Source organism: Peromyscus leucopus, chromosome 6 (genome assembly GCF_004664715.2).
Source record: "Peromyscus leucopus breed LL Stock chromosome 6, UCI_PerLeu_2.1, whole genome shotgun sequence".
Lineage (NCBI taxonomy): Eukaryota > Metazoa > Chordata > Mammalia > Rodentia > Cricetidae > Peromyscus > Peromyscus leucopus.
The window spans coordinates 123,446,937-123,455,448 of record NC_051068.1 but is presented as its reverse complement, the minus strand read 5'-3'; the positions used below and the strand labels follow the sequence as shown (position 1 = coordinate 123,455,448).

Sequence of the window (8,512 nt, the reverse complement as noted above, 5' to 3'; positions counted from 1 at the left end):
GTTTCTGTATTTACTGTTGTGATGTTTGTCTAACTTGAAAGGAGACTAAAGGGACAGCTCAGTGTTAGAGCACTCGGTACATTTAAGGTGCCAGTTTGAACTCCAATACCATAACCTATAACTAATACAGGTTGAGAACAGACCAGTTGATTTGCAGTAAATACAACAGGTATTCATATACATATTGCAAGTCTTGGGTGTGGTGGTTTGAATATAATTGAACCCCATCAGCTCATAGGGAGTGGCACTATTAGGAGATGTGGCTTTGTTGGAGTAGGCATGACCTTGTTGGAGGAAGTGTGTCTCTGTGGAGGTGGGCTGTGAGCTCATATATGCTCAAGCCATGCCCAGTGTCTCAGACCACTTCCTCTGAAACTGTAAGCCACCCAGTTAAATGTTTTCCTTTATCAGAGTTGCCGTGGTCATGGTGTCTCTTCACAGCAATAGAATCCCTGACTAAGACACTGGGTTTCTAGTAATGTTGAACTTAGATGTCGAAACTTAACCCACCTGATCTCTACCCACGGTTGTCTTCCACAAGCATTCCCCACCTTGAAGACTCGAAGCTTCTCTTCATATCTGGCAGACCGTCTGGTCACAAAAGCCCACCAGTTCTATCTGAAACGTGCCTCGAATTTCTCACTCCCTTTCCAGCCACCAAACGCCAATTACCTTTCGTCTTGATTCTGTGGACCCCTCTTGATCTGTCTCCCACTTCCTCTCTCACCCCATCTGTCTACTTGCAACACTTGAGCCAAAACATATATGCTGCAAGCAGGTCCTAGCCTGCCACCACTTGGTTTAAGACGCACTGGTGGCCACCTACCTTAGAGTGAAATCAAACTCATCCCATGCCCTACAAAAGCAGCTGTGTGTACTCTGGTGCCGCCCACCTCCTCTCTGGCTATTTCACCCTCTGGGTCCTAAGCTTCACCCATGCAAGCTCCTTGTTTGTCCTAGCACTTCCTAGGTAGGACCCCTCTGTGGACTAACTCTTCCGCAGATATTCACATCTGAAATTCTTTGCATGGCTCACTGCCTCCTGTGGCGATGTGGCTCTCTTCATTCATATGAACTGTGTGGTGAAAGGAGGTAGTAGGACCTTTAAGGCCTTCGGGGAGGAGTTGCTAGGGCTGAGGAGTGAGCGCAGTCAGAAAAATGTTCCATGACCAATCCTTAGTACCTATACATAAGAATGTCAGGCATGGCAGTGCTCACTTGGGGAAGGGGAAACGACGGTCCTGGAGCTGGATGCTCAGCCAGTCTAACGTAATTGGTGAGTTCCAGGCCAGTGAGACCCTGTCTCAAAAAAGAAGTGGATGGTTTTCCTAAGATAAAACACCTGAGGTGGTTCTCTGACCTCCTTGTGCACACATATACCAACATATACATGCATGAACACCACACACATACAAAAAAAAAATTAAATAAAAAAAAATTTTAAAAAAATAAGTTGGGGTCTAGAGAGGTCGTTACTGGCTCTCCTACACTATGCTTTCCTGTCTCCATGAGTGATCTCTCCTACAAATTCTGTGCCAGTGTGCCATCTGAAATAATGTCCACATCAGACTCAAGCTGACCCCAGCATCCTCGGATATTTTGTTACAGTGACAGAATACACACATAAGTGCCTCGCTTTCCTTGAAACTTCTCTCAGGAGACATTGTGTAGCCCATAGAGTTATGACATGCACCCAGCCAGTTCCTTCTTCCCTGTGGAGCAGGCTAAGTGCTACTGTAGTTCACTAGTGTGCTTATCTCCTCCTTGCATGGGAATCTGCCCCTTGAGAACAGGAGTTTTGTCAATTGATGTCTGCAACTGATTGTTGAATGAATGACAAAACACTGGGAGAATGACGTGGCAGCCTTTGCTGCTGTGCCACGGGCTCCTTTCCTCCCCTGACCAAAGCAGTCCAAGGGAGAAAGGCTTTATTTGGCTCACGGTTCCAGGTTCCAGTCCATCGTTTTGGGGTAGTCATAGTCATATCCACAGCTGAGTGCAGAGAAAGTTGGGGCATGGCAGCTGTGGTGACACACCTTTAATCCTAGCAGAGGCCAACCTGGGCTACATATCCAGTTCCAGGCCAGCTAAGGTCCCACAGTGAGACCCTGTCTTTTAAAAAAGACAAAAAGGGCTAGAGAAATAAAAGAAATGACTCTGTGGTTAAGAGCTCTGACTGGCTGCTCTCCCAGAGAACCCAGGTTCAATTCCCAGCACCCACATGGCAATTCACAACTGTCTATAACTCTAAGAGCTGACATCCTCACACAGACATACACGCAGACAAAACACCAATGCACATAAAGACCATTTTTTTAAGTCAGAGAGAGTGAAGGTATGTATGCTTACTCAAACCCCGGACATAATGCCCCCCCCCACACACACACCTAAAGTAACCCAGTTAAACTCCCACAGGCGCTGGGCCCACAGGCCGACTGTATCTACAATCCCTCATTAACTCTTCCCAGGTGATTCTAGAGCAGTGGTTCTCAACCGTCCTAATGCTGTGACCCTTGGCTACAGTTCCTCATGCTGTGCTGACCCCCGCCATAACATTTTTGTTGCTACTTCATAACTAATTGTGCTGCTGTTATGAATCGTATGTAAATATCTGTGTTTTCTGATGGTCTTAGGCAACCCCTGTGAAAGGGTCCTTTGACCCTCCCAGGAGTCCAGATCCACATGTTGAGAACCACTATTCTAGAGTATTCTGCTGACAATAAAACTCCCAGAGGCACAGCAGGATTCTCTCAGTGTTTTATGGAGAGAATGAAAAACTTAGTCGTGATGAGGCTATTGGGCAGAAATACAAAACCTCATCCTTTAAATCTCAGAAGGAAGACACAATTACAGTTTAAGTGCACAGCGAGGTAAAACGCCAGCAGTGTCTACAATGGACATGGAGAGCAGTGGGAGGCCAGGCTTCCTGGAGGAGGAGGAGGCAATGTTCCATAGCAGCTTATGTGAGGCTGTGGAGAGTCCCATGAACTGAAGAGGTGAGGCCACTGAAGGGGAAAGAGGCAAACCCGCTCCTCCAGGCGTCTATCGGGTTTTCCCTCCTGCTGAGTGGTGAGGGATGGGAGAGCAAACAGAAGGCAACGTCACCTGCCTTGGATCGCCCGCCCGAGGCGAAACCAGAAGTGGTTACCTACCTCTGACTTTTCTTTACCTTATGGATTTCCAAGAGATGGCCTATGGGAGCCCAGGCTGTCCTCGAACTCTCGGTGTAGTGAAGGCTAACTTTGAACCCCTGGTCTTGCCTTCACCTAAGAGCTGGGATGGGGCACCACACCTGGCTAACTTGTTTCGTTAATGCTGTTTTTGTTTTGTGTAGTACTGGGGGGTTGAACCTGGGGCCTTATTTGTGTGACACAAAAGCGTGCGCGCGCACGGACGGACGGACGGACACACACACACACACACACCCCTCCAGTTTGGTTTGTTGTTTTTAACTCAGTGAGGAACTGAGGGCCTCTACTTACTCAAACAGGCCTCGGCTGGGCTAGCCTTTCACAGTCAAATGTGGTTTCCCTGCAGGCCCGCGCTAACACTCACGTGCTTTTGGATGCTGGGAAAGAGCTGAGTTGGTTTGCCTTCAACTAAAGAAAGGTGAGCAGCTGCGTAGACTCATGGTTTGCCTTCACCTGGGGAAAGGTGAGCGGTTGTGTAGACTCCTATCCCACTACCTAAGCGTCTTTTTTCACCGATCTCTTCCGAGTTAAGGAGGAGCACCACATCCACTGTTGCCACAGTGCCGCCCCATTCCAGCAGTCGAAAGGGAGAAGCTGGTCAAAGGCACCGAGTTTTTATGGGCTACTAGGGCAGGTAGAGAACCCCAGGGCAGCGGCGGCCGGTTGCCAGGAGGCAGCCTGGAGTGGCAGCCACCGCCCCTCTTCTTTCTGGGTGACTCTCCACCCGTCTCGGAGAGCTGCGGCGGCGGTGGGGGTTGGGGACTGGCCTGGCGTCCCGGAACAGCTGCAGCGGGCGCTGGGCCCGTCTGGAATGCGGGAGCAGGCTGCGCACCAGGACTTTTATGGAAACTTGCTGCTGGCGCGCCGCGGCCAGAGGGCTCAGGGTGGCTGGAGCGGCGTGGGCAGCGCGCAGAGCCGGACGCGCAGGAGCAGCGGGAGCAGCAGGAGCAGCGGTGCGGCGCCCCGGCGGCAGGCGGGTAGGAGGGCTGGGTGGGGCGGACACGGCGGGGCTCCGGGCCGGCGGAGAGCAGTGCGCTCGGCCGGGCCGGCCTCGCCTGCGGGGGGGGCCCGGGAGGTGTGTGTGTCCCTGACCAGCTTCTGCTCCACCTGCATCTGGACGGCTGAGTCTGGGCGAGAGCGTCCCCAGGGAGGCGAGTGTGTGTCCACTCCTCCGCCGGGGACCCTCAGGGTCCGAGCGGGTGAGTTCACTGTGGCACCCAACACGTGCCCACCGCGGTCTCCGCCAGCACTGGCTGTGGTTTTAAAGAAATTGCTGATGGGTCCCCGTGGAAAGTGGGGAACGAGGGATTTATAGCCTGCCATCCCCGGTCTCCAAATTGCTCCCCATCGCCAAGACTGGGATATGCTTGGAGGTTGAGCTGCTAGCTCTAGGAGTCAGAGTGAAGACACCGTGTGAATAAATTGTGAGATGTTCAAGTGCAATGTATGCATAATATATATACATACACATGCGTATGTTTGTGTGTGTGAAAGAGTGAGTGAAAAATGATCAAGCTGAGAGATTAGGTGATACGCATTTTATTTTTAAGGCCACAATGTGGTCAAGGAGTTGAGCGTAGATAATGTGGTAAAAATAGCATATGGTACGCCCTCACAAGTGACTGCCCTTGGAAAAAGACAGGCAGGCAGAGAAAAGAAGTCACTGACCAGCCCTCTGACCAAAGTGACGGACGGTCATTCCTCAACCAGATTTTGTTAATGAGTTTATACAACAAGGGCCTATTGCGCGAGTCACAGCAGAAGTATGTCTCGATGAAATGAACTCACATTTTTAGATTGGCTTGGTCACACGAAATTGAACCAACTACCTACAAGTTTCCCAGTATTGTTTTATAGGTTAAACTGCTGCTATAAGACAATACAAACTGCATCTCTGATTTTTTTCCGTTTTGGGGTGTTTGTATGGGAAAAGCACATATTGATTAAGGGAAGTCTTGTCTTTTCTTGGGGAGGGGGCTGTAGTACATAGACTGATGTAGTTGGTTCCTGCTAGGCAAGCCCTCCTGCCACTGAGTTGTTTCATATGCCTCTTTTTGTTTTTGATACAGGATCTTATTAGGTTGTCCAGGCTAACCTGGGACACACTCTGTAGTATAGGCAGGACTGTGATCCCCCTGTCTCAGCCTTCAGAGTAGTTGGAATTACAGGCCTGTACCCTCAGACCCAGCTCAGCATTCTGTCTCTTGCCTGATGCTTCTGAGGAATCATTTAAAGAGAAATGTGTGCAATTTTGAATTTTACCTGCAACAGTTGACTTAGAGAGCAGAATGCAAAAACTGCAACAAAATTATTTTAAATCTTGTTTTCCTTCTAGCAGCTTTTGATGCAATCCGGTTTTAATAGATTTAATAGATTTCCAGTGACGCTGAGTGAGGAGCAATTTTTCCTGCTTACCTTAAAATGGAATCTGTGCTATTTTAGAAAATTTGACATGTAAGGCTGATCACTGTCAAAATGTATGTCATCTTGAGAAGACTATATTTAGCATCAGCCGAGGAATGCGTTATCTGGGTTTCACTTGAAGCTTTTAGGTTAGAGCTGCATTTGTGAGCAGCATGGAAACTGTGTGTGTACATTTGGGAGAGATTAACCGCAGATTTAGCTCGCTTAGACTGAAGTTTCTGAAATGACAGTCTCTATTTGTGGGGAGAGAGCTCTGTTATCTTTGAAACTCCTAAAAGAATATAAAATATTTAAAAACCGTATCAGTTATAGAGTGAAGACAGGGTGACTGTAAAACAGCGGACCACGTGGCATGCATGCCTGTGTGTTTATAGAAGTCTCTCAGTGTCCTGTCGTTATGTAGCTATACACAAAGCATCTTGGTTCCCTTTATAATTCAGAGGGGAAGACTTGCTTCTGACCAACAACCGCAGGTGGCTGCTCTTGTTGGACCACTCTGGTTGACATCACCTGTGTATTTTCTTTCATAGTCTTTCTTCTGGTTTTATTAGTTACATAGTGCATACATTTGAAATTGCTTTTTAAATATCCACAGTGTAGTGTGGCTTATCTCATGGTAGTGTTTTTATTATTATTTTATGAGTGTTTTGATTCCGTGTGTGTGTGTGTGTGTGTGTGTGTGTGTGTGTGTGTGTGTCCTCTAGAGCTTGCTCATTGTCTCACCTCTGTTAATGCCACACAGCTGGAGTCAGTCATCTGAGGAGAGCCTGGATTAGGTTGGCCTGTGGGGAAGCCTTGGGTCATTATCCTGACTACTGAAGCAGGAGGGTCCATGCACGGTAGGCAGGTGCTCCTGGGCTGAGTAAGAATGCTAGCAAAGCCTATGTCCTCAGTGGTTCCTGCCCTGACTTCCCTCAGCGAGGGTTTGTGACCTGGACAGGTAAGCCAAATTCACCCTTTCATTCCCAAGTTGTTTTCAGTCAGAGTGTTTTATCACAGTAACAAAATGAAACTTAAGGGCTGGAGAGGTGGCTCAGAGGTTAAGAGCACTGACTGTTCTTCCAGAGGCCCTGAGTTCAATTCCCAGCAACCACATGGTGGCTCACAACCATCTGTAATGAGATCTGGTGCCTTCTTCTGGCCTACAGTCATATATGCTGTATACATAATAAATAAATAAATCTTAAAAACAAAACAAAACAAAATGAAACTTAAAATGGCCATGAAAGGAAGTACTTATTATTCTACCCCGCTAGCCCCGACTTGTTAGTCAGAATTCCAGGTCTTTCCATCCAAACTGTGGTCCTGGGTGAAGACTGTCTTCCATTTTAGATAGGGTAAGGAAGCCCAAACCTCTCCAGCAGTTACCACAACTCCCGAATTTCCTGAAGGCAATTTCCTGTCCCGGTTTCTGATTGTGATGTTGTGTTAAGTAAAAGCCAGCCCATTTTATTTTCTATCATCATAGGGAGGAGTTGTCTTGGGGTTCCTTTGGCACAGTTATTCACGTCTTGTTTCGGCTGATCGTGGATCCTATCGTTTTCCCTTACCTCTACCATCTGTCTACTTGCTCGTCTGACATGAGCTTGTCCTGTGTCCTGAGTGGTGTGGAAACACTAACAGCACATGAGGTTTACTTATCAGGGCTCCAGAGTGGTAAAAACATGTTGAAAAGTATCACAGCCACGTAAAGGCCAATGTTACAGTTATTACACAAGAATTTTAAAACAAGCTGCAATTGGTTTTATGGGGGGTTTGGACATCTCACTATTTTACAATATGTCCTAATTCACATTAGCTGTCAATTTGATGGCCTGGAGTCACCTGGAAAGAGTTTCAGTTGAGTTTTCCTCACGTCAGTCTGTGGACATGTCTGTTCGAGGATTGTCTTAACTGACGTAGGAGGACCCAAGTGTCCTGGGCAGTATAAAGCTAGCTGTGATTGAGAGAGCCCAGACAAGACGGCAGCAGTGTTCGCTGTTTCTACCTCCTGCCCAGCTTGAGTTCCTGCTCTAATTTTCTTTGGTGACAGTGACCCGGAAGTATAAGCTAAGTAAAATCTTTTCCTGCCTGCATTGCTTTTGGTCAGTGTTTTATTGAAACAACAGGACACCAGAATGGTAAGACCTGATTTCCTCCTTTTGAGCTGTGATGAAGTACATTGCAGGTTTTATTTTACTTTATAATTGTTCTTTTACCAAGAGAGGGTCTTAGCTATAAAGTCCTTAACCAGCCTTGAACTTATGGTGTCTGCCTCAGGCTTCTGAGTGCTGAACAAGGCATGCACTGTCCTACCTGTTTGTAATTTTTACTAATTAAATATGAAATGGCTATATTTAAGGTTTTTTCTCTTTACATTTGAGCCAGGGTCTTGTTGTGTAGCCAAGGCTAACCTGGAGGTAACAGAGTCATCTGCCCTGGCTTCCCAGGTGCTGCAGTTATAGACCTGCACTACCTATGGCTATCTAAATGTATGGTTTTTTGTACAAGTGAAAAATGATCACACATTTAGTCTTAAATTTTGTGACATTCAAAACAATTTTGTTGTGTTTTTCAAAGAGTTAGGTTTTAACATTTATTTGTATATAGTTAAGTTTTTCATTTAAAACTTCCTTGAAAAGTTGAGACAAACCCATGCATGACAGTAGATACTTTGATCTCAACACTGGGAGGATGAAGGGGTATTGAAAGACCAGGCCTAATCTACAAAATGAGTTCAGGCCAGCCAGTGCTACAAAGTGAGACCATGCCTCCAAAATAAATAAATAAAAAAGGAAAGAAGTCACAGGCCAGCCTGGCTGACATAGCAAACCCCTGCATCCCTGCATCCAAGGGAGGTGGGGCCCTGAGACAAGGGATGTCTGTGGCTGCCATTGTCTGTACAGTTTTGTTCTCCT

The 8,512-nt window shown here is 47.1% G+C and overlaps 1 protein-coding gene across 8 annotated transcripts in view; it reads left to right on the top strand.

Annotated features, from left to right (window-relative positions):
• The first annotated feature begins 3,988 nt into the window (after positions 1–3,988).
• The window catches only part of Nexn (nexilin F-actin binding protein), a 30,442-nt gene continuing 25,918 nt past the window's right edge, over positions 3,989–8,512 (top strand). For 2 of the 8 annotated variants that reach the window (XM_028879154.2, XM_028879150.2), the window contains exon 1: positions 4,063–4,168. The gene's annotated coding sequence lies outside the window, so the exon portion shown is untranslated. Of the gene's footprint in view, positions 4,169–4,285; positions 4,391–8,512 lie in introns of those variants that run through there. The other 6 variants (XM_028879148.2, XM_028879145.2, XM_028879147.2 and 3 more) reach the window with 6 other exon arrangements.